We start from the raw sequence: 21,571 nt of genomic DNA on the forward strand, positions 1-21,571 counted from the left end.
ATGCCTTGTATTGTTGAGAATGCTATATAAAAAACTTCATGATCACAATTTCATTTCCTGTGAGTGCAAGATGTGTGGTGTAGCTGAATTAGCTGTAATATGGTCTTTTTGTTGTTTCAGTCCTTGTAATGCAAATTAAGCAAGTGTGGCAGCATTTGAGTAATGTGGTGGGGAAAAGGGTTCCAGAAAGCTAAAATTTAAACTGTTCCTTGAATTTGGCAGCTACAGTGTAGTTGTTGTTTGTAAAAGTTGTAGAGTGTTAATGCATTATAGTTGTAAGGGTATGTAAGAAGTAGGATTTTTCGTGTTCTGTCACAGTTCAAACAGGGACATTCTTGGTAATTGCGGGATCCAGTTTGGACTGTGTTGGTGAGGCCCATTAGTTCTCATCTTGCATTACTGCTTTCTTCCTTCACGAGCTTTTAATAATCATCTCTTGCTCTGAAAGCTGTAGTCCCTTACTCAGTTAATTCTCATGCATTGTTACAGTAAATGTGTTTCTACAAAATTACATAAAACTGATTGTTCATCGGAATCCTCAACAACAGTAATAGGAGTATGTCAATCTTCTCCTTAGAATTGGCAGTGCTCACATTCCAGCTTATTTGTAACTATTTGTAAAAGTTTATATTTATTTATTTAATTTCTTATAGTGGGTAAGTGGACTAATAAATGTTGGTCTTTTCCAATAATATCCCAAGGCCACAGGGGCAGTAGTAAAGATTACATGCACAGAGAATTTAGAGTAGTCACTAAGAATAACTAGAATGCCTTAAGGGACCCACATGGATGTAAGGAGAACATGCAAAACCTCCACAGCTTGTTCAACTTTTTAATTTCTTGTTTTCCACCACTTTGTCAAGTGAATCATTTTCTTCTATCCATCTCTGCCTCCCACAGCTTAGCACGCACACACTATTTCACTTCTCTGTGCTCATTTTGCTCATATCTGTAAATGCAGCATGCATTTTTCTGACGTATCATTTAATTGCCAGTATTCATGTACAAGTGTTAGTGATCAGAAATTAACTCACATTATAGTCTCTTACCTTTTTATGCTTATTACTTTAGTTTCATACAGTCAGAAGTTGATATTTCACAGTTATTTCTTATAACTGTATTCATTATTAACCAAATCATAAACCCTATATCAACAAGAGAAGTAAAATGAAACATAGTACTACTTTGATAGGCTTCATATTAGGCCTGGTCTAATTATGTTCTGAGAGAGTAACTGGAATGGTACACAAATCCAGATGGTTATTGTGACCACTAGTTTTTGGTTTGAAATGGACGGCCACGGTGGTGCAGCAGTTAGTGTTGTCACCTCACAGCAAGAGGTTCTCTGGTTCGATCCTCGGCTGGGGTGCCTTCTGTGCGGAGTCTGCATGTTCTCCCTGTGGTCGCGTGGGTTTCCTCCGGGTACTCCGGTTTCCTCCCACATCCCAAAGACATGCTGTAGGTGGATTGGACACTCGAAATTGGCCCTAGGCATGAGTGCGTGTGTGTGTGCCTTCTGTGGAAGGTTGGGCGCCAGGCTGGCAACTCGACACTGTAAAACTCTACTGCCAGTCATGAGCGGACAGATGATCCGCTGTGGCGACCCCTAACCAGGAAAAAGCAGAAAGAAGAAGAAGAGTTTTTGGTTTGAAATCCTGCTGAGCACTTGGCAGCAACAGCTGATTACAGCGGGAGTGTGAGCAGCTAACACTGTGAGCCATACAACAGTCGGGAGAGAGCATTTACTTGTAATGCTCAACCAGCCACAAGTGCAGTGTATGACGGGAAATGGTCGATGCTCCATTAACCAGATTTTCTACCTACTACAGTAGCAAGACTGTCAGTAGGAAAATACCTAGCACTTTGGTGTAGTGCCTTCTAGGCAAATCTCTGTTCTATATAAGGCATATTGAGTCTGTCATAGCCTAGTTAAGGGTCCCCTGAGTGAGTGAAGCCATACTGGGCAAAATAGATCCAGTTGGCTTAAGGCCAGCCCTGAGTTCAGAAGAATAATGTGATTTGTGAAAACAACAGCTTTTTTTGTTTTCTTCTTTTTTTTTTTCCTGCTCTTTAAGCCTTGGAAGTAAGTTCTGCAGTTGTATTGCATAGTTTGTCATAAACTTAAGATCCCTGGTCTAGTTATTATTTTCCTTGTAGTCTTCTTTAGCAGCACTTATGTCACAAGTGCCTCTTACCTAACTGCATTTACCCACACATTTCTTTCCTGCACTGGACAAGGATATAACCTTAAATGACTAGTGTATCCTGTTAAGATGTATGGTATCGGCAGGTTGAGTCCTGTGAACACAGAGTCTTCTCTGTAAGGATACTGAAGCTATTTTCAGTGTAGTTTGAACACTATCCCATTATTATTAACATTTAATTAATAAAATTACCTATGCAGGAATTATGCCTGACACTCTTGCTGATCATACCCAAGTCTTCATGTGGAAACATGCCAAAATATATAGAAATAACCATTATAACTGTCGTAAAGATAGTAAAACCGATGAGGAAACTGTCTCATATTTCCTAGTGCATACAACTGGGAACCATTAAAAACCCTGCCTTTAGAAGACACTGTAACCCAATTCAACAAACATTCTCTGCTCATATTAAACTTCTATGTACCTGAATGTAGGAAGCAAGTCAGATCAAAACCTACACCATGGCTTACGCCAGCTGTTATTAGTAACGCACAACAGAGAGAAAACATAAAAAAAATAGTATTTAAGAAAAACAGTAAACATTCTTCAACATTATGTGCACTTGTGAAACATAACTAATAGCATATCCTAAAGGCTAAGCAAAACGATTATACTAGTCTACAGGAAAATCACACTAAAACTCTTAAAACCGTTTTGGTCGACTATCCGTAAACTTACACAGCCTAGTTAGAATCACAGTCTTGCTTTTTCATAAATAAAACAAACTATAATATAGCATGCAGATTTAATTCATACTACATAAATGCTGCTCATTCCTTTAATGTACACCAAATACATCAGCAACTGACATACATACTACATTAGAAAAATGGATAGAGAAACTTAAATCCATCTCTCTTGCAGCATCTCAGCCTGCCAGTAGAATATCTCAAAATAGCTGCAGAACCTATTGCATACCCAGTATCAAAACGCACAAGTCATCCTCTCGCCAAGAAGCTATAGTTCCTAAACTCTGGAACAGTCTACATCGTTCCCTTGCATAAAGATAACTGATGTCTCTTTCTGAAACCTCCTTCCCTCTCAACTGGAACATATGGCTCCTCTACTTGTACACAGTCAGTCCATTTGTTCTGAGATTCCTGCAGTTGGGAATTCCCAGGTGAGGCAAGAGCTGTATAGTCCCATTTATTCTTGCACAGGAATCCCCCATGAGGTCACCCAGTTTCAGTGATATGCTAGTGGTAGGGGGTGGCCAGATTGCTGGTGCTGCAGGGTAGCCTTGTCCACTACCCTGGTGGAGCACCTGCCCTCTGCTCTGGCGGCTCTTCCAAGCTACACTATAGCTGACCACTTGGGGAAAACATGTCTTAACACCCTGGATTCCCTGAGCTGACAGTCCAACTTGTGCACTGCAGCATGGCTTGATAGACTCAAGCTCAGGAGGGGTGACACCTAGTGTTCTCACTAGATGTTAACCTTGTGGTGGCCCAGAGTCACCACCCCACCCACCAAGATGGCAAGCCAACAGCAGCCAGTCATGCACACACAACTTCCTACTTGGCTCCTACAGGTGCCTGGGCTGCTGTTGAAACTCCATTCACCTGCAATGTAGGCAGAGCTTTATCCCCCCCTGTGCACCTGGGAGTGACTTAAGGTGGAATGTCTGAGCTAGCAAACAGATCTATAGCTATTGCATCCCCTTTTTCTAAAATACTTAAAATGTGTTCACTTGCAGTTAATTTTCTTCTTAACAAAGAACAAATTACTTTCCACAGCATGCTATGGATTTAGGCCAGGTTATAGCACAGGAGCAACATTACTAACTTTCATAAAATATATTCAGATTTTTGAAAGACAAAATCAAAATCAAGTGGTTGCAGTCTTACTTTTGAGACCTATCCAAAACATTTGATAGTTTCATATCCCCTACTATTAGTTAGACTCAAGGAGCTGGGCCTCACAAGCAGTACAGTCTGTTGATTTACCTCAGCAAACATGGTTTGCCACAAGGTTCAATATTAGGACCTTTACCCACAAATTTATTTAGAAAATGCATAATGGCTTTCCCCCTGCACATCTAATCATCTATGCAGATGACTCAACACTAATATGCCTCTTCAGCCAAACAGCTCCTAGATGACCTACTTCATTCCTTTACACAACTGAAAACTGGCTAGAACATCCCACATTATTCTTGCATCCAAAGAAAACTAAACTAATGCTATTTTCACTCCAACCTAACAGTCAAACTACTGCAGCTTAAACGTTGTATTAATCAGTAATATTAGAATTGAGCTAGTGCAGAATATAAAATGACTGAGTATAATAAATGGCCAGAGATTAAGATTCAATAAGCACATCCAATATGCAGTTCAAATAACAGCCGTAAAGTAGGACTTCTTTGTATAGCCAAACCTTTTCTGTCAGAGCAAACGTATAGGACCATAGCTCAAACCTATTTGCTCACTATTCTTTTGTAAACATTAAGACCTACGATCCTATCAGCTAGCCAAACTGGCACAACCATATAAATAAATTGCAGTGTTTGTAAGCAGCCATAGTAACCAAATACATTACTGTCTTTCATTTCAGCTCCTTAACTGGCAGGAGCTATCTCATATGCTGGTCGATACTTTCATTAAAACTACCCAAAGCATCATCTGTGGCCCAGAGAGATGCCCTGCCGCCAACCACTTATTAATTTGATGTGTATCCCACAGAGAACTGCATTCACTGAGTCAGCACTTGGTAAAATCGTAATGGTGATTATATTCTGTATACATTGCTAAACTGTGAAGCACACTCAACAAACCTCAGAAATATCTCATCTACAATTTAAAATCCTCATTGAAAATGTCTGTCAATTAAGTGGTCCTCCGCTTGTAACAACCCCATTCCTAAGCCACTTCCTTATTCTAATGATTTCACACCTATATTTTAAAATCTATCAGAAATCATACCCTTCAGCAAAACAGTCTTGCTCTATTATCAAGATCATTGCTAAGTCTCATCCTTGTGCAGCCAAATTAAATAAGTATCATAAACTCCTTACACTTAGACATTGTGTTTAGAGATCTGAAGTGAATAACGGTTTGGATAACATATTTATATGCCTCTTGCTGTCTGCTTACTAAAGTTTTAGAATGACTTTATACATAAACTGTAAAGTTAAGTAATATTGAATATTCTGTAAGTATTTATAACATTACCATGTTGTAAGTACTATACAGTGTAAATATTATGCTTACCTGTTAAATTGCATATATTTTAGTAATCTACAGTATATATTTAGGGTCTACATCACATAATTGAACTTCCAAAATTTTGAACGCCATAAATTCGAACTTGGAAGATCGAAATGTGATAACATCGAAACATCAGAACAGTGAATTTTTTCCCAGGGAAAAAAATTCGCTATTCCAAAAAACATATACACAACACAAGCACACCAAAAAACTTATAAACCTACACTAAAACCTTACATACACAACTATCTATGCACTAACCTTAACCCAAACCCTAACCCTAAGGTCCGTCACTATCGCACACTTACCTTACCCGCACCCTAACCCTAAAATCTGTCACTATCGCACACTTAACTTACCCGCACCCTAACCCCAACGTTGGTCACAATCACACCCTTACCTTAACCCGTTCCGTAACTTTCGCACCACAGTGGAGAAAATGTCGAAGCTGCAGAAACGGCCAACCAAATTTTTTACCTGGGAAAGAATTTGGACTTCCTCGGCTTCGACATTTTCAACTTTCGAACTTCCAAGTTCGAACTTCTGGTGTTCGACCTTCTAGGAGTTCGATTATGTGATAAGAACCCTATATTTATTGTTAGTTCATGTTAATTGCCTGTACAAATGTATGTAATATGGAGCTTTTTTCCCCCTAAGCCTTGCTGAAAAAGGAGCTTTGCCCTGTCAGATTCCCCCAGTCATTAAAGGCAAATGAATTAATTGTGTACTGCTGTCCTGCTGGATCCATGACTGCAGTACTATGTGCATAATGGCCTAGTGCCGTCATAATGGAGAAATTTAAAGACATAAACTGAAAAAGCAGTTAACAGAAAGGAGTTGAGAGATTTAGCATTTAAGTAGACGGAAGCAGCTTGTGCAGCAGTGAGATCTACTGGAGGAAAAAGGTAAACTGTGTGAGTAAAACTTTAATAGTTAAGACTAGAGAAAACATGTAACTAATAACATTTAATGTTGAAGTGTTATGATATGGTTCCAGTGCAACTTCAGCACACTGGTGCTCTGAAGTTGTAGAACAGTTTTCTGTGGAAATTACCTAGGCTGGCAAACTTGTTGATGACAAAATATAATGGCCTTGCTAGTTCCGAGTGAGTCAGAAAGTGCTTGGATATTAATATAAGAACAAAAAGCACAAGCTTTAGTTACAGATACCTTACTGTATTTCGAGAGCTTTGTTTTTTCTTGTTTGAAGCAGGCTATTATGTACATTTTGCAGTGTGAATGTAGAAGTTGCAGTATGGATTTGGTCACTGGACTATAATGTGCAGATTGCTGATAGTTTTCTTAGTGTATGACTATTTGTTTACTTAGTTGAGCCACTGATTTGAAGTTGATCATATTTGGATAGGTCCTACATTATCATAAGTAGATTATTCAGTGACACATTTCTGTAACATTGAGGAGTAGAATTAATGAGGAGCTGAACTGTGTAGACATGATTAAAAAATCGAAATGAGCCTTATGAGAGGGCAAGTATCATGGCTGAAGCTGTGAAACCAGATAAATTTTGTATTTAAGGAGACATTCTTAGAGAGTACATATCTGCTTTGTGCAGTTGAAGAACTGGTGTTTGCCATGTAGAGATTCCGAATACTTTTGTGCTTGATGCAGGGAGTTCCAAGCTGTGAGCGTTTGACTCTTTAGTGGGAAAATTCAGATTTCTCCAACTGTCATTTCATATCTCATTAATGCATGAAGTATTTCAGAGAGCTGTTACACAGCTAATTGGCGTACCTGCTAACTGTCCAGATTTTTGCAATATGTCCAGAATTTTGCCTCATACTTTGGTCTGCTCCTCATATAATTTGTGGTTCTCTGGTAAAAGCTAAGGATTGAACTCGCAAAGTATTTAAAATTTGTCTCTGTTTTTGGGCCACTTAGGCTTTGTCCAGATTTCTTGCACTAAGAAGTTGACAGGTATGCTCACTGGGGGCTTTATGGTGTTAATAATATTACTGATGAGGTATTAGTATGTGATCAGACCAAAAAAATGAACATGGTGTGAGCCAAAGACACTGAAGGGACAACTTTAAACTGAGCAAAATAAATGTAATTTCAGAGTTATAGAATTAATGTAAGTGTTTTTTCTTAACAGCTGAAGGTTTGAGACCAGACAAGTCAGAGTAATAGTGCATATGCGTTCTCTAGAAGATACACAAGCACCCCTGATTTTTTGTTGCATTATCTTTTGAAGCATATTTTAAATACGTCAATAATAAGTTTGCCATTCATGATATTAATGGAACAGTACATGAAGTAGTGCTACTATTCAGTGTAAGAAAAGAAATTTGAAATGTGTAAGTAGCATGTGTTGTAAATACCCACACTGAAATATTTTGTTATGAAGTCTTTCATAATGCATATAAATGTCAGCTAGAAAGTTTGTGCAGAGGTTCTGAAAATGACAAACCAGTTGCTTATGGGTCTAGAAGCTTTATGTAACATCATAAAGTATATGCTGAGATTGAAAAGTTCCATATGTACATCTACTAGAAATACCTACTGATAAAAGTATGTTGTAAGATATTACAAAGTATATTTAGTAAGCTGTTGTAAAGTGCACTAATGAGACTGAAAATAATGTTGTTGATATGATAGACGATTGTCTTAGTTGTAAAATACAACTCAAGGAAAATGTTGAAACAACCTTAACATGCATTTAGCAGATATAGTGGGGCTTTTATATTTATTCAGAGGAGGAAGACATGTTGCTTTGTGGTGATGTGGACATTTATCTGATAATTCCACATTTGCCTTTGACTAAATAGAAGCTTAAGAGTTTCAGCAGTGCAGTAAAACTGGTCCACAAATGCATATGCTTTGAGAACATATTATGAGGGGATAGCCAAAACAGAAATATGCAGTGAGGAAGGAAATTGTAGCTCATATTTCTGATTCAGAGAAGGTTTTATACAAGGCTTCACATGTAATACTGATGAATAGTACTTAATTGAGGAAAAACATTGGCAATAGTATAAAAGTAACATTTGGAAAATGTGAAGTATAAAGAAAAAGCTTATGACAATTTGTTTTGTTCAGAAATCTAATAAGTAATGGGATAATTTCATAATTGTGCTGTGTGTGATGTGTGTCACAGTAATCCAACAGTAAGGCACTAGTTATCAAGCCCAAAGAATATCATGGTGTAAAGTAGGAATAGATTTGTTTCAGTATCAGGACTGTGTTTGATCTCTTGTTTAGTATCTGAAGTGGCCGGAGTTTGTGAAGTTAAAATTATTCCGGTAGAGTTGTAATCATTTCTCTGAAAGCTGCCATGTTTATCAAATCTAGTGTCAGGTAATGGTACACAATATGTAACTGAAAAGTGATAGGACACAAGGTCATATGTTGAAACTATCAGCAGTCTAATGCTGATGTAAAGAAAACTACATACTGTCAGAAGTGTCAAGAAAGTGTGTGGGGGCATGGCCAGAATCCTGACAGGCTAGCAGCACTTTTCTCCTGCTCTGCTTCTACATTTCTGATGGGAAATTATATTTCTAAACAATTTGAAACAACTTAATTGAGGGATTTTCAAAAATCTTGCATTGCTTGAGAATTGTATCAGATTATTTTACATATTCCACTATTTTCTTGTCAAATTCTTTGTGGGAAATATTCATCACTGTATCCAGCCTTATAATGAGTTATACAAAGGTAACTTCATAAGATTCTGTACTTAAAAAAGAGATTCATTCAGTGCTAACATTCAAGATTATCACTTAAGATAGATAAATTGGACACCAAAATTGAAGATTTTAAACAGAACTGTTCCAAATGGAACAAATCGATGAAGCTCTCCAGCTGCAGAAGACCCAGGTATCAGGCATCGAAAAATCTTTAAATGGCATAGAAAGAAGACTGAATGAGGATGAAATTAATATTGAGTTCCTGTTAAAGCAAAATACTCTTCTCCTAGCCAAAAGTGATGACCTCAAAAACAGATCTCACAGGAGTAACATCCATATATTTCGATTACCTGAAAGAACTGAAGGTAGTAATATGTATTTTTTTTTTTTTTTTATCTTCTGGCTCCCTAAAAGTTTAGACTTACCAGAAGCACTCTCATTCGGAATAGGGAGAGCACATAGATCCTTAGTTACTCCATCTAAAAACAACGCTTCTCCAAGGTCTGTAATTGTTAAGTTGTTTTCTTCTCAAGTTAAAGAACTTGTTCTTAAGGCTGTCTGTGCTAAATGACCACTCAAAATAGATGGATGTAACATTCATTTTGACAATGCCTAGTCTGTAGCAGTAATATCCAAGAGAAAATAATGTCTTCCTCTCATTAGAAAATGTACGAAAAATAAAATAAAAATACATCTACTGTTTCCTGCCGGATTAAAGATCTTCCTTTCAGACAAAACTAAAATCTTCGAAGATTTGGACCCTGCATTGTCATATCTAAAAACTAATAAAATAGTAGAACAAACAGAAGATATGAATTGGTCGATTTTATCCTTGAAGAGACGAGCAGAGAAAACTGGATGGAAGGTAAATGAAAAGAAGAAATTGAGACAAATGGTTGGTTTCTTAATTTAACTTGAGAAGAAAACAACTTTCTGAACTGTTTCTTACTGAAGTTGGTGCGCCTTGTTTGCTGTGGCATAGACTGGATTCGGGCCTGCTGGATCTAGCTTTGTTTGTGTAACTTGAGCACTAATCCAGACATTCTCTAAAGTATTCAATGGTATTTATTACTGCTTGGTTGTAACTTGATTAAAGTGTAGCTATCATTCAAGTCTTTTGGATTAAGCACTTGGGCTTCAGACCAGTTGTTTTACATTAGGAAGGTTTGTGGCAAGCACTGTGGTGGCAGGACAGGTAGCTTTCATCCTTCTAAGTTGGGAACTGCTGATTGAGAGCCCAGTGTCCAAGTGTATTAGTTCTGGTTTAGGCACTTGGGCTTCAGGCCAGTTATTTTACATTAAGAAGGTTCGTGGACTGCACTCTTGTGGGAGAAGAGGCTGGACTCTGCCCTTCTGAGCTGGGAATTTTCTGGTTAAAGGTTTATAGTGCCTGAATATTTGAACTGTATCTTACTGAAATTGGTTCACCTTGTTTGCTCTAGCATAGACTAGATCCAGGCCTACTGAATCTAGCTTTGTTTATATACTTGTTGTTTGTTTGCTTGTTATTTCCTGGAAGCTAATTCACAACTTCTCAGCTTCAGTGGAGCACTAGTGATATCTGCATTGCTTACTGTATTTATTTTCTAATTTCACTTGAAAGAAAGTTACTGTTTGTCGTTTTGCATTTAGTTACTTGTATCACATTGCACTCAAGTTACCTGGCACTTGCTCACTAAAGCAATTATATAAGTCAGCACTAAAAATTAAAAGCACTACACCCTCACTCCCCACTGGCCCTTGTTTTCAATTAAGGATTTCCCAATATTATTCTAGCATGTCCAAAGGTCAGTTGTCAATCTCCTCCGGTCCAGCTGGTGAATCTGGGAATCTTGAGGCAATGTTATAACTGCCTCATGTACACAGACAACCCTCTCCTCCTCCCACATAACACAAATACTTAGTAGCGAGATGCAGCTATTTAGCCAAACTGGAGGCTGAGCTCTCTCAACTCAGGACTGGCAAGACCAGACAGGAGGAGAAGGCAACTACACACACCACAAAACCAGCCTCACATAATGCTACCACTCCACTGAATCAAACACATAAACACACAAAGACATACTCGGAGGCTCTGAGTAAAATTTTACCTAAACAGCAGAGGCCTCCAAAGCAGACACCCAAACAACTGCTACCTCAAGACACCCCACAAGCAACACATAAACCACAAAAGCAGTGTGCAAAGTAGTCACAGCCCTTAAGGCCAAATACAACACCAAACATACTTGTCATAGGTGACTCCATAGTCAGACACACTGGCGTCCACTCACCAGGCTGAACAAGGAGAGGGTCACAGTAAGCTGCCTCGGGGGCTAGAATCCGCCACATAACACAAGCACTGACACAGTCATTGTCCATGCTGGTGTGAACCCCTGAGGCGTACCTCCCTGGACTGCATGAAAAGAGACATAGAGGAGCTCTCTGATTATGTAGCCCAGGCAGGTATGACCCTAACCCTGAGCAGTATCCTTCCTTCACCAAGAATGATGCCACAATATAGAGACAAGATGATCAGCTTTAACAATTGGCTTAATGTCTGGTGTCATTCAAAGGATCCAGTGTCTGTCTGCCTGGGATGACATGCTTGACACAAGCCACGCCTGCGCAAGGAGGGGCGGGCACCCGTCACCCTGGGATTCGGATATTGGCTAAGGCTCTTGCCACCCCCATAGTGCCTTTTTAGGCAATGCTCAAATTCTAAACCTACCTAGAAAACAAAAATGGGAAGAAATTGAGGGTAATGCTGCTCAATGCCAGAAGTCTAAATCTCAAAATGCACGAGGCCCTTCTCAGTATGGAGAACATCGATGTCTGTGCTGTAACTGAAACCTGGTTCAAGGCTCCTGAGAGCACCGCACTATTAGGTTTTACCTCATATCATAAACCCGGACCACTCCACAAAAGGAGGTGTATCCATATTCATAAAGGATACTCACACCTCCAGGTTGGTCATCCAGGTGCAACTAACAATAGGCAAAACTGCTCTACAAATTGTAGCATGCTACAGGCCACCCTCTCAAACTCAGGAACCCCACACAGCCTTCCTGAAGACACTGGAGGGTATAAATGTATCTCCAAACACCATCATATTGGGTGACTTCAACTACCCGAATATAGACTGGGAACATTACTCAAGCCCTAACTTTCTAGCCCAACGGTTCCTGGAGTTCATAAATTTAAATGCCATGGAACAGCTAGTCACTGTTCCCACGAGAGGAGAAAATATACTAGATCTCATTGTCACAAACATGGGGACAAAATGCACGGAAGTATATCCCTCCCTCATTGGTGAGATCTGATCATAAACTAATCTCACTGGAAATCCACATCCCGCCCCCACCCCAAACAAAAGACCATAGTGAAGAACTCTCTAAAGCAAACTTCACACTACTCAAGACTGGTGTGGTATCCTTCAAGGCCCCTGAGTCAGAGGAAACCACAACCACAAATGCCTTCTATGAACACCTCCAGGACTGCATGGATCAGGCAATCCCAAATAAAACCAAGACTCTTCTACAAAAGGCAAACGCCCAGTCTGGTGGACCCCAGCCATTAACAAACTTTACAATAAGAGGAAAGCTATTACATGATAGAACAAAATCCATAAAAGGAAGTCACCTCTGATCATTATTAGTAAAAAATGAGCACTCATCAAAAATCACTCTAGGCCATTTTTGAGAGAAAAATTGCCATGGATTCAAAGGACAATCATAAGGTCACTGAACCCACAGACATTGCCAACATACTGGCAGACAGGTTCAGTGCAAACTCACCCCTCTCCCCTAAAGGAGAGATAACTATCCCAGCCGACCTCCCGGACATCTCAAATGCCAGCTGAAAGCTCTCTAAAGCTAAAAACACAGCATCAATGGGACCGGATGGTGTCCCGGCTGTGTGCTGAGGAATTAAACATAAGGCAGCTGTTTAATCTCAGCCTTACCACAGGATAAGTCAAGGAGTGGCGTACGGCAACTGTGGTCCCACTCCACAAAGGTGGCGCTCACGGACCCTGGTAATTACCCCATAAGCTTAACAAGTCTAGTCTGCAAAGCTATGGAGAGGATCATAATGGAGCTCATAAACAAAGATATAGGGGACTTGCAGACATTGGACCCGACCCAGTTTGGCTTTGTCAAGGGAAGATCATGCCTTTTGAACTTGGTCGACTTCTTCAAATAGTCACCAAGGCCATTGATGAGGAAAGGCAGTCCATACAGCCTACCTTGACCTTGCAAACACAATACCCCACTCGGGTATTGTAAAAACTACTAGCTTAAATGTAAACCCATATGTCACAAGATGGGTTGCAAACTGGCTTAAGGACAGAACCCACAGGGTTAGAGTTGCTGGCGCTGTGTCAGACTCACAAGTGGTGTCCCACAGGGCTCGGTCCTTGGCCCCTATTGTTTGGCATCTACTTCTCAGAAGTACAGGCCAACATGGGAGGACTTTGCTGACAAAGTTTGCAGATGACTGCAAACTGGGCGCCATAGTGGAAAGTGCATCGGACACTGATATCCTTCAGAAGGGACTCACGGAAACAGATAGCTGGTGCCAGAGCCATGGCCCGAAGTTAAACGCCAAAAATGTATAGTCATACCCTTCGGGAAAAACAAGGTAACCCCAAGCTACCATATAGGTGGCAATCCACTAAGCACAGAAGAGGTTATCAGGGACCTGGGGACCCAGGTTGACAGTGGCCTTTCTTTTGACACTCACATTGCTAAAGTGGTTAGAAAGACCTTCTACATTGCCCACCTGATCATGAAGGGATTCACATCCAGATCTAGTGAGGTCATTGTTCCCTGTACTCTTCACTTATCAGACCAATGATCAGTACAATGAATACCCCATTCGGGATGTATCTCACCGACATCTGCAGCAATTGGAGAGACCCCAAAAGTTCCTCACCAAAGGATAAAGGGACTCCAAAATCTGTCATATGCTGCCAGATTGAAGAAACTCCAGCTCTATTCAGTCGCATACCGCCTGCTCAGAGGTGACATGTGCCTGACATACAAGGCCATGTCCAACCCGAATTAATGGACATGCTCCACCTCAAAAATCCAAATCCACCAAAACCACTAGAGCAAGCGACTTAAACCTTGGATATAAATAGGACGTGCTGGAGGGATAGATTTATCACTCAGAGACTCCCTATGCTGTGGAATAAAATCCCGGTCCATGTGAGGCAGAGCACCTCGCTGACTCTGTTCAAGAGAAATCTAGACCTGTGGATGGGAGATCGTAGGTTTAATCATCTCTGGGTCACTGCTGGACAGAGGCACAACAAACTAATGGGCACAGTATTTTTCATATAAGGAATAATTTGGGCTAGGCTTATAAATGCCTTAGGGCAGATAGCCTAGTATAAACCTATGAACCTATGAACCTATAAATAAAGAAAATAATAAGTGCTAAGAATTGCTTTTCTCCTTATGTAAGTGCCTGTTCTTTATTTTTATTTTTTAAACAATACTGAAAAAGATCTCGTACTCCTCTATAACATAAACATAAGTTAGAAAATCAACAAGAAGTCTTCTGTTACAAAGTAAACTAACCTTTTATCTTATACTTGCCTGCTTTATAAACAACAAATACTTTCTTGATATCTTCTAATTCTTTTCGGTTTTTCCCAGTTAGGGGTCACCAGAGCGGATCACTTGTCCGCTCATGATTGACAGTAGAGTTGTAGGATGTTGAGTTTGCCAACCTGGCGCCCAACCTTTCACAGAAGGCACACACATGCATGCACTCAAGCCTAGGGCCAATTTAGAGTGTCCAATCCACCTACAGCATGTCTTTGGGATGTGGGAGGAAACCGGAGAACCTGGAGGAAATCCACGTGACCACAGGGAGGATATGCAGACTCTGCACAGAAGGCACCCCAGCTGAGGTTCGAACCTCTTGCTGTGAGGCGACAATGCTAACCGCTGCACCACCATGGCCACCCCAACAAATACTGTCTTGATATGTTATAACAAAATATAAAAGAAGCATATAACCCATATACCAAAATTTACACCTCTGTGTTGCATTCACAGTCGGTTACTATTAAGCTAATGCATGTTTTGTGTCTGTGTGTCAGTTGTAGTTGCACTGAGTTTGATTATATTATTTTCCATATGTAATTCTAAGTTGTCTTATTCCCATAAGTGGGAAATTATTTACTAAAAAGGGGCTTGTGCTTCAAGTGGCATGTCATGTTTTAACAGTGAAAAAATGCCTTACAGGGGATAAACAGACAAATTTATGAATGTAGATGTGGTCCTGCCTGTCTTTAAGTTAATGTAACATTTGAAGACTTGTTTTACCATTACTAATAATATATCCTGAAATTTGTTTACCTTATTAGTGCATCTGCGTTGATAATGTGTAGCTGCTGTGCCTTAGCCGATAAATTGCTGTGTGTTTCTTTTGGTGGGAGGGGGATAATTACATTCTCTATAGTTGACAAATGAAGAGGCTGTGATGCTTGGAATAGATTTAAAATAATCTCTCCTTATAGATTTGGTATATGTGTTCCTTAGTCTTGATCATGAGATGAAATTCTGTCAGAGAATTAGAGAAACATTTTGTTTGGTTACAAGATGTATTCATAAAAAAGTAGAAAAGAAAAAAACTGAGCGCAGATACACAGCTGAGAGAAGGATAATCCAACCACTTAGTAAGATAAAATGCTTTAATAAAACAGTAAGTGCTTTCACAATTGCGTCTTCAGACCAACAAACAAATGCACAGGAATAGTTTAAATATGTTGTGCAAGTGTATTCAATCACAACTCATTATATAATAAAACTGCAATAAAAAAACAATGAAAATACATACATCAAACATTAATTTACACAACAGCATCAATTTCACTTCCTCAGTGGTCTATTCATTAATTCTGGTTTCAAAGGTACCAGGTCATTTACACCTTTCCCTTTTTGTTCTCTTAGTCTTAAAATCCGTTTCTCACTATGTTCAGTGGTGTTTGTTACCCAACCTCACAGCTTCCTGTATTCCCTCCAAAACTTGAAATAAAAACTTACGCTGTTCCCCTTTTTGTTTATTATGTTTTGCTAGGGCACTATGTTCTAAACCTTTTCTCATAAAGTACATGTGATGTCTTATACGCTTACGCAGCTACCTGTTAGTTTTACGTATGTAAAACCTGTTGCATAACACACACTGGGCCAAGTACACTAAATTTTTAGTATTACAATCTGCTGCAGCATTGATGCTGATGGACTTTCCAGTGTCTGGATTATTTGGACATTTTAAATCATAAAACTAGGATTAATCTAAAGAAGTCTAAGATAATTTCTCTATTAACCCAAAATCTATGCATAAGTTAGCTAACAGAACAAAACTGCTTAGTAAGTCTTACTATATAAAGAAGATGTATTTACATAAGAGAAAAGGAAAAGTGATAGAAATGGAAGTTATGTTTTAAAAGAATTTAGAAAGTATTGGAATAAAATCAATCAGTATAAAGTAAGAGCAGAGTCAGAAGAGATAATCAAAACTTTTATAAAAAGATATGAAAAATAAGTTATCTGATGACCAAGTGAAATTAATTGATAAACCTGTCTTAGTGTCTGAAATTCAAACTCAAATTAATACCTAACAAGGCACCTGGTAATGATGGAATTATACCAGAACTCTACAAGTTACTACCTAAAGAAGCTTTAAACATGTTACACAATGTTTTTTTTTCTATAGTTAAAGACTTAAAAGTTCCTCCCTCCTGGAAATATACTCTTATCTCCCCAGTTTTAAAAAATAACAAAGATCCAACTGAATGCTTTTTTTTACAGACCAATTTCACTTTTAAATGTAGATTATAAATTATTCATGGCAGTTCATGCTAATAGATCAAAATATATTCTACCATCCATGATTAATGAGGATCAAACTGGTTTATTCTAGATAGAAATGCGTATGACAATATCAGAAGAAGAATCACAGTAATTGACTATGTAAACAAAAGAAAATCTAGCATTAATGAGTCTAGACATTAATAGTCCTTCTGACTCTATGCCTTGGAAATATGTTTTGTTATTCTTAAAGGGATGTAACTTTTCATTTAGTTTTGCACATCTTATAAAACTTCATGACAATTATTTTGCTTAGGTTAAAATAGGTACTTCCCATCAAAAATTGTATTGAATCAGAAGTAGAAATAAACAAGAATGACCTGTTTTACCCCTGCTTTTCATTCTAATTATGGAACCTTTTAATAATTTTATTAGATCAAATTTAGACATAAAAGGCATTAGCATTCATGTGAATTTGGTTTCTAAAATCCAGTCATTTGCTGATGACATTCTTCTGATATTGAGTGATAGTGGTAGTTCTCTTTCTGCTATTTTTAAGCCAATGAATGAGTTCCAAAAATTCTGGTCTTTCCTTTAATGATTATAAAACAGAAATACTAATAAATGCCAGTATTGATAGGATAAGTTATCGCTTTACTAAATACATTGTCAGAGAGAAAAATGAACTATTCAGGGTTAACTGTAACAGATGACATTAATATAAAAAATTAATAGTGTAATCAGTATAAAGAATCTAATAAATAAATGGAACAACACATTTTCTTCAGAGTGGAAGAGAGATCATCTATAATCAAAATGATTATTTTACCAAAAATCCTGCATGTTATTCAGTCATTTTCTTTGCCTCCATCTAAAACACATGTAAAAGAATTTAATACATTAATTTTAAAATTTCTTTGGTTCCCAGCAAACCAAGAATTGCCTTAAATCATCATATAGGGGAGTGGACAGCAGGAGGAATTAGACTACCAGATCTGGAATAATATTCTTTATCAGTTATTTAAAAAAAAAGTATCTTTTTGGATAAATAATATTTGCACAGCCGGGTCTAAATAGTTTCTTGGATGCCTTTTCATAAAATTTATACATAACATAAACTCTAATCATAATCTTGTACTACACAACAGTTTACATCGATTGCTAAAAGATTACTTTTCAGAAAGGAGTCACCAGACAACTGACTTTTATTTTATTTCTACAATATTAAATACCTTTAGAAACTTAATTTATAGAAATCCAACATATAAGGTATGGATTTTTTTTCTTTTCCCTATAGTATACACTCAAAGTAATATTTTCACTTCAAAGTTAGACAGAATGATTGCATTTAAAGAAAAAAAATGATATATTGGTTTCAATTAATGAATAATGAAAAACTGCGTTCTGCTGATTGTCATAAGTAAATATGATTTAAGCAAATATATCTGGCTGGATGTACAATCTTGCAGACAATATTTAGAAGGTAAAATTAAGTTAATGCAACCAAGGGAAAGAGATCTTATCCCAAAGTTAGTTGAATTTTTAATACAACAAAACACACTGGGAAGGGTCTGTTATCCAAATTATATAGAGTGGTGGGGAAAGAAACAACAAGCTGGAGTGACAATTATTAGAACCGTTTACTCACATTAATAACAGACCTCCAGATGAAGAGGATAAAAAATTATTTTTAATATCTTCCAGACAACTACTGCTTTTAAATGGAAACCTTTTACTTGGAAATTCTTGCATAGATATTTCTTCGCACATCATAAAATTGAATTAATGTTTAAAAAGAAGCAAGTTTATTGAAGTTGTAAACGAGCTTAAAGCAGATTGGCAACACATGTTCTTTGATTTTGTTGTACTTGCACCTTATTGGAGTAACATTAATCTTTTTTTACAGGCTTTATTTGGGGACAGTTTTGTTTTATGTAGATCATTAATTCTTTTTAATACCCCTATGCATGTCTGCATTAAAAGAATGAAATACCCTCTTTTATGGTCCATTTTATCAATTGAGAGGAAAAGTGATAACCAAGAATTGGAAGAATGAAGCTTACACCCTCTTTCAAAAAATTCACAAATATTGCAGCCGATGTATGATGTCTGGAAATTATCGCCATTAAATCAAGATCTACTAGAATCACCTCCTACTATAATACGTGGTCAAATTTCAAGGAACTGCTTGATAAATAAAAATAGCTATACTCATCATTTGTAATGTAAAGGAATTTTTTGAGAATCTTCATTGTTAGTAGACACTGTTGTAAATAGTTCTTGTTTTTTCTTCATATTTTTTATGCTCACACATTTCTAAATTTAGTTATTGTCATGATCAGTTTGTTTAGTTAAAATCTAATAAAAACTTCACAAAAAACATGTCAAGAAAAAAATCACAGGTCATGAACATACTGTTGCAGTAATATACAGTAATATATATTTTATTAGTATACTGTACGGCAAGGTGTAGGCCTGTCACCAGCTCATTTACTGATTGGTTGTACATTAGGTTTGTTTGTCTTTTCGTTTTTTCCCGGTTAGGGGTCGCCACAGCGGAACTCCGGTCCGCTAATGATTGGCAGTAGATTTTCATGGTGCCGAGTTGCCAGCCCGACGCCCAACCTTCAGCGAAGGCATGCCCATTCGCACATGTCTTTTGGAGGCCATTCGACCATGGGGAGGACATGCAGACTCCACACAGAAGGTGCTCCATCCGAGAATCAAACAGGAGAACCTCTTGCTGTGAGGCAACAATGCTACCACTGTACCACCGCAGCTTGATCGGTTGTACATTAAGTATTAGAATTAATATAGCTACTTTCTTGTTAATAGCTGGGAATTGTAACAGTGTATAAGAGACTGAAACAGAACCAGTCTAGGCAAAAATAATTGTTATAATCGGAGAACAATATACCTGCCTTAAGGGAAGGAAACAGAATGAGGACACTGCAAGGTTTCTTAGAGAAGCATCCAAGCAGTATAACTGAAATATCATTTACAGCCAAGGTCATTTGATTCATAGAGAGGATGGAAAACTGCTGAATAGGAATCAAAGAATATGTTCAAGATGAGTACATCACTTAGTGACTTGCTGAATGCAGTGTCTTTGTGATGCTTTGATGCTTGAGTTATTCAGACAAGTGTTCAGAAAGAGAGGGAGTCCAAATGTTTCCCAAGAATGTATTTGCAAAAGGAGTTTAGAAAAAAAATTAGAAAACATCTAAGACCAGAACATCCAGTGAAACTGTTTTGTGACCCGTTACAAGATGAAGATGTTCATCATAAGAATCACTGCTGCAGTATAATGTGTTATACTTATGAATTAATTGCAGGTAGATATCTGTCCATCCTGACAAACTTCTAGAATTATCTAACATTCCTGTAGTAAAACTGGTCTTCTCATCATGTGAAGGACACTAGTACGATGCTTGGCTGTAAAGGGGAAAGATGTATGTGCCATCCAAAGTTCGAAGTGTTTATCTGTCCGTTTGCTTCTTCCATGTAATTTCAGAAGCACTGCATGTACTCCATTTTAGGCAGATTTATTGTAACTTTGTTGAATAGCATTATTCTACATTTTTCTTATTGCCTTTATTGGTCTGTTTTTATTGGGGATCCTTTTGGTGGTCTGTGATGACCCCATAAAAATAAGCAGCAGTGGTACCTCTGGCAGATGTATTCCTCCTGAAAGATTGCCACATTCAGTTGTGATTTCTTCTTGGATGAATTCCATCAGGTCACCTCCTAATGAGCATTGCAAAACTTCTCAGAAGAAAAGTGCTCCATTGCAGCTAGAACCATTTGAGTCTTCATGGAGCACAGTAAACTTCATGTGCCTGGTCTTGAGATGTTCAGCTCTCCTGCAGCCACCTTCTGTAAGCAAGGATATAAAAAGGAGATTCCTTCTGTGAAAGGACCAACACCTGAATATGGAAAAATCCAGAAATTTTGTTGTAAAGGATTCCATGAGCAGGGAGCATGTGTTCTTAAGAGACCTCACCAGACCCACAGAAATCTGTGAATGTGGGTCCTGGTGAGGCACAGCTATGTTAGGCATTTTCCATGTGTTAGTTCCTTTTGAGACAGACTGTGGACTCCCAGCTGCAGAACCAAACCAGGCCTTCTTGGTTTCTATAACTCCACCACAGATAGATGCTGCTGCTTAGGAATCCATGGAGACGGGGCTGTCATTTCAGTGTAAGTTAATGTTTTTTCTTAGTGCTGAAACTACCCTCCGGTTTCCCAGAGATTCTTAACTGTTTTAGGTGCGGTTCATACTCTTGTTGCTATTCTAGCATCTTCAGCCATTTTGCTGCTACCATTGCCTAATCAGTGGTCATCTACTCATTAGTGCCTAATCCAGCTGTCATATATTTTGATTCTGTAAAGTTCACAATGGAATACATGGTAGCCTGGTAGCCTGGCAATGTGTTACCTTTCTCACCCACCCACCCTCTAAGCCTTCCACTTTGTTTTCACAGGAGGAGCCATAAACAAAGACAAACCCTTCAACAACAGAGACATTCAGTTTTGACTTGGAGGATAAGGTTGGTATGACTTTCTCAGACCATGGACTTATCTCACTTCTACAGAGGAGGATATATCCTTCCAGGAGACCTTGAACCTCATTTAAGAACATTTAAGTGATGGCCCCAGTGAGTTATATGACTACCAAAAAAGATACCTTGAACTTTTGGGGCATGGAG

At 38.3% G+C, this 21,571-nt stretch overlaps 1 protein-coding gene across 1 annotated transcript in view; it reads left to right on the forward strand.

Moving 5' to 3' along the window:
- LOC122790620 (protein GPR107-like) overlaps positions 1-21,571 on the forward strand; it is a 377,399-nt gene that overhangs the window by 65,937 nt on the left and 289,891 nt on the right. The gene's annotated exons all lie outside the window — the stretch shown is intronic.

Source organism: Protopterus annectens, chromosome 16.part0, assembly GCF_019279795.1.
Source record: "Protopterus annectens isolate FY-2018-M chromosome 16.part0, PAN1.0, whole genome shotgun sequence".
Taxonomy (NCBI): Eukaryota; Metazoa; Chordata; order Ceratodontiformes; family Protopteridae; genus Protopterus; species Protopterus annectens.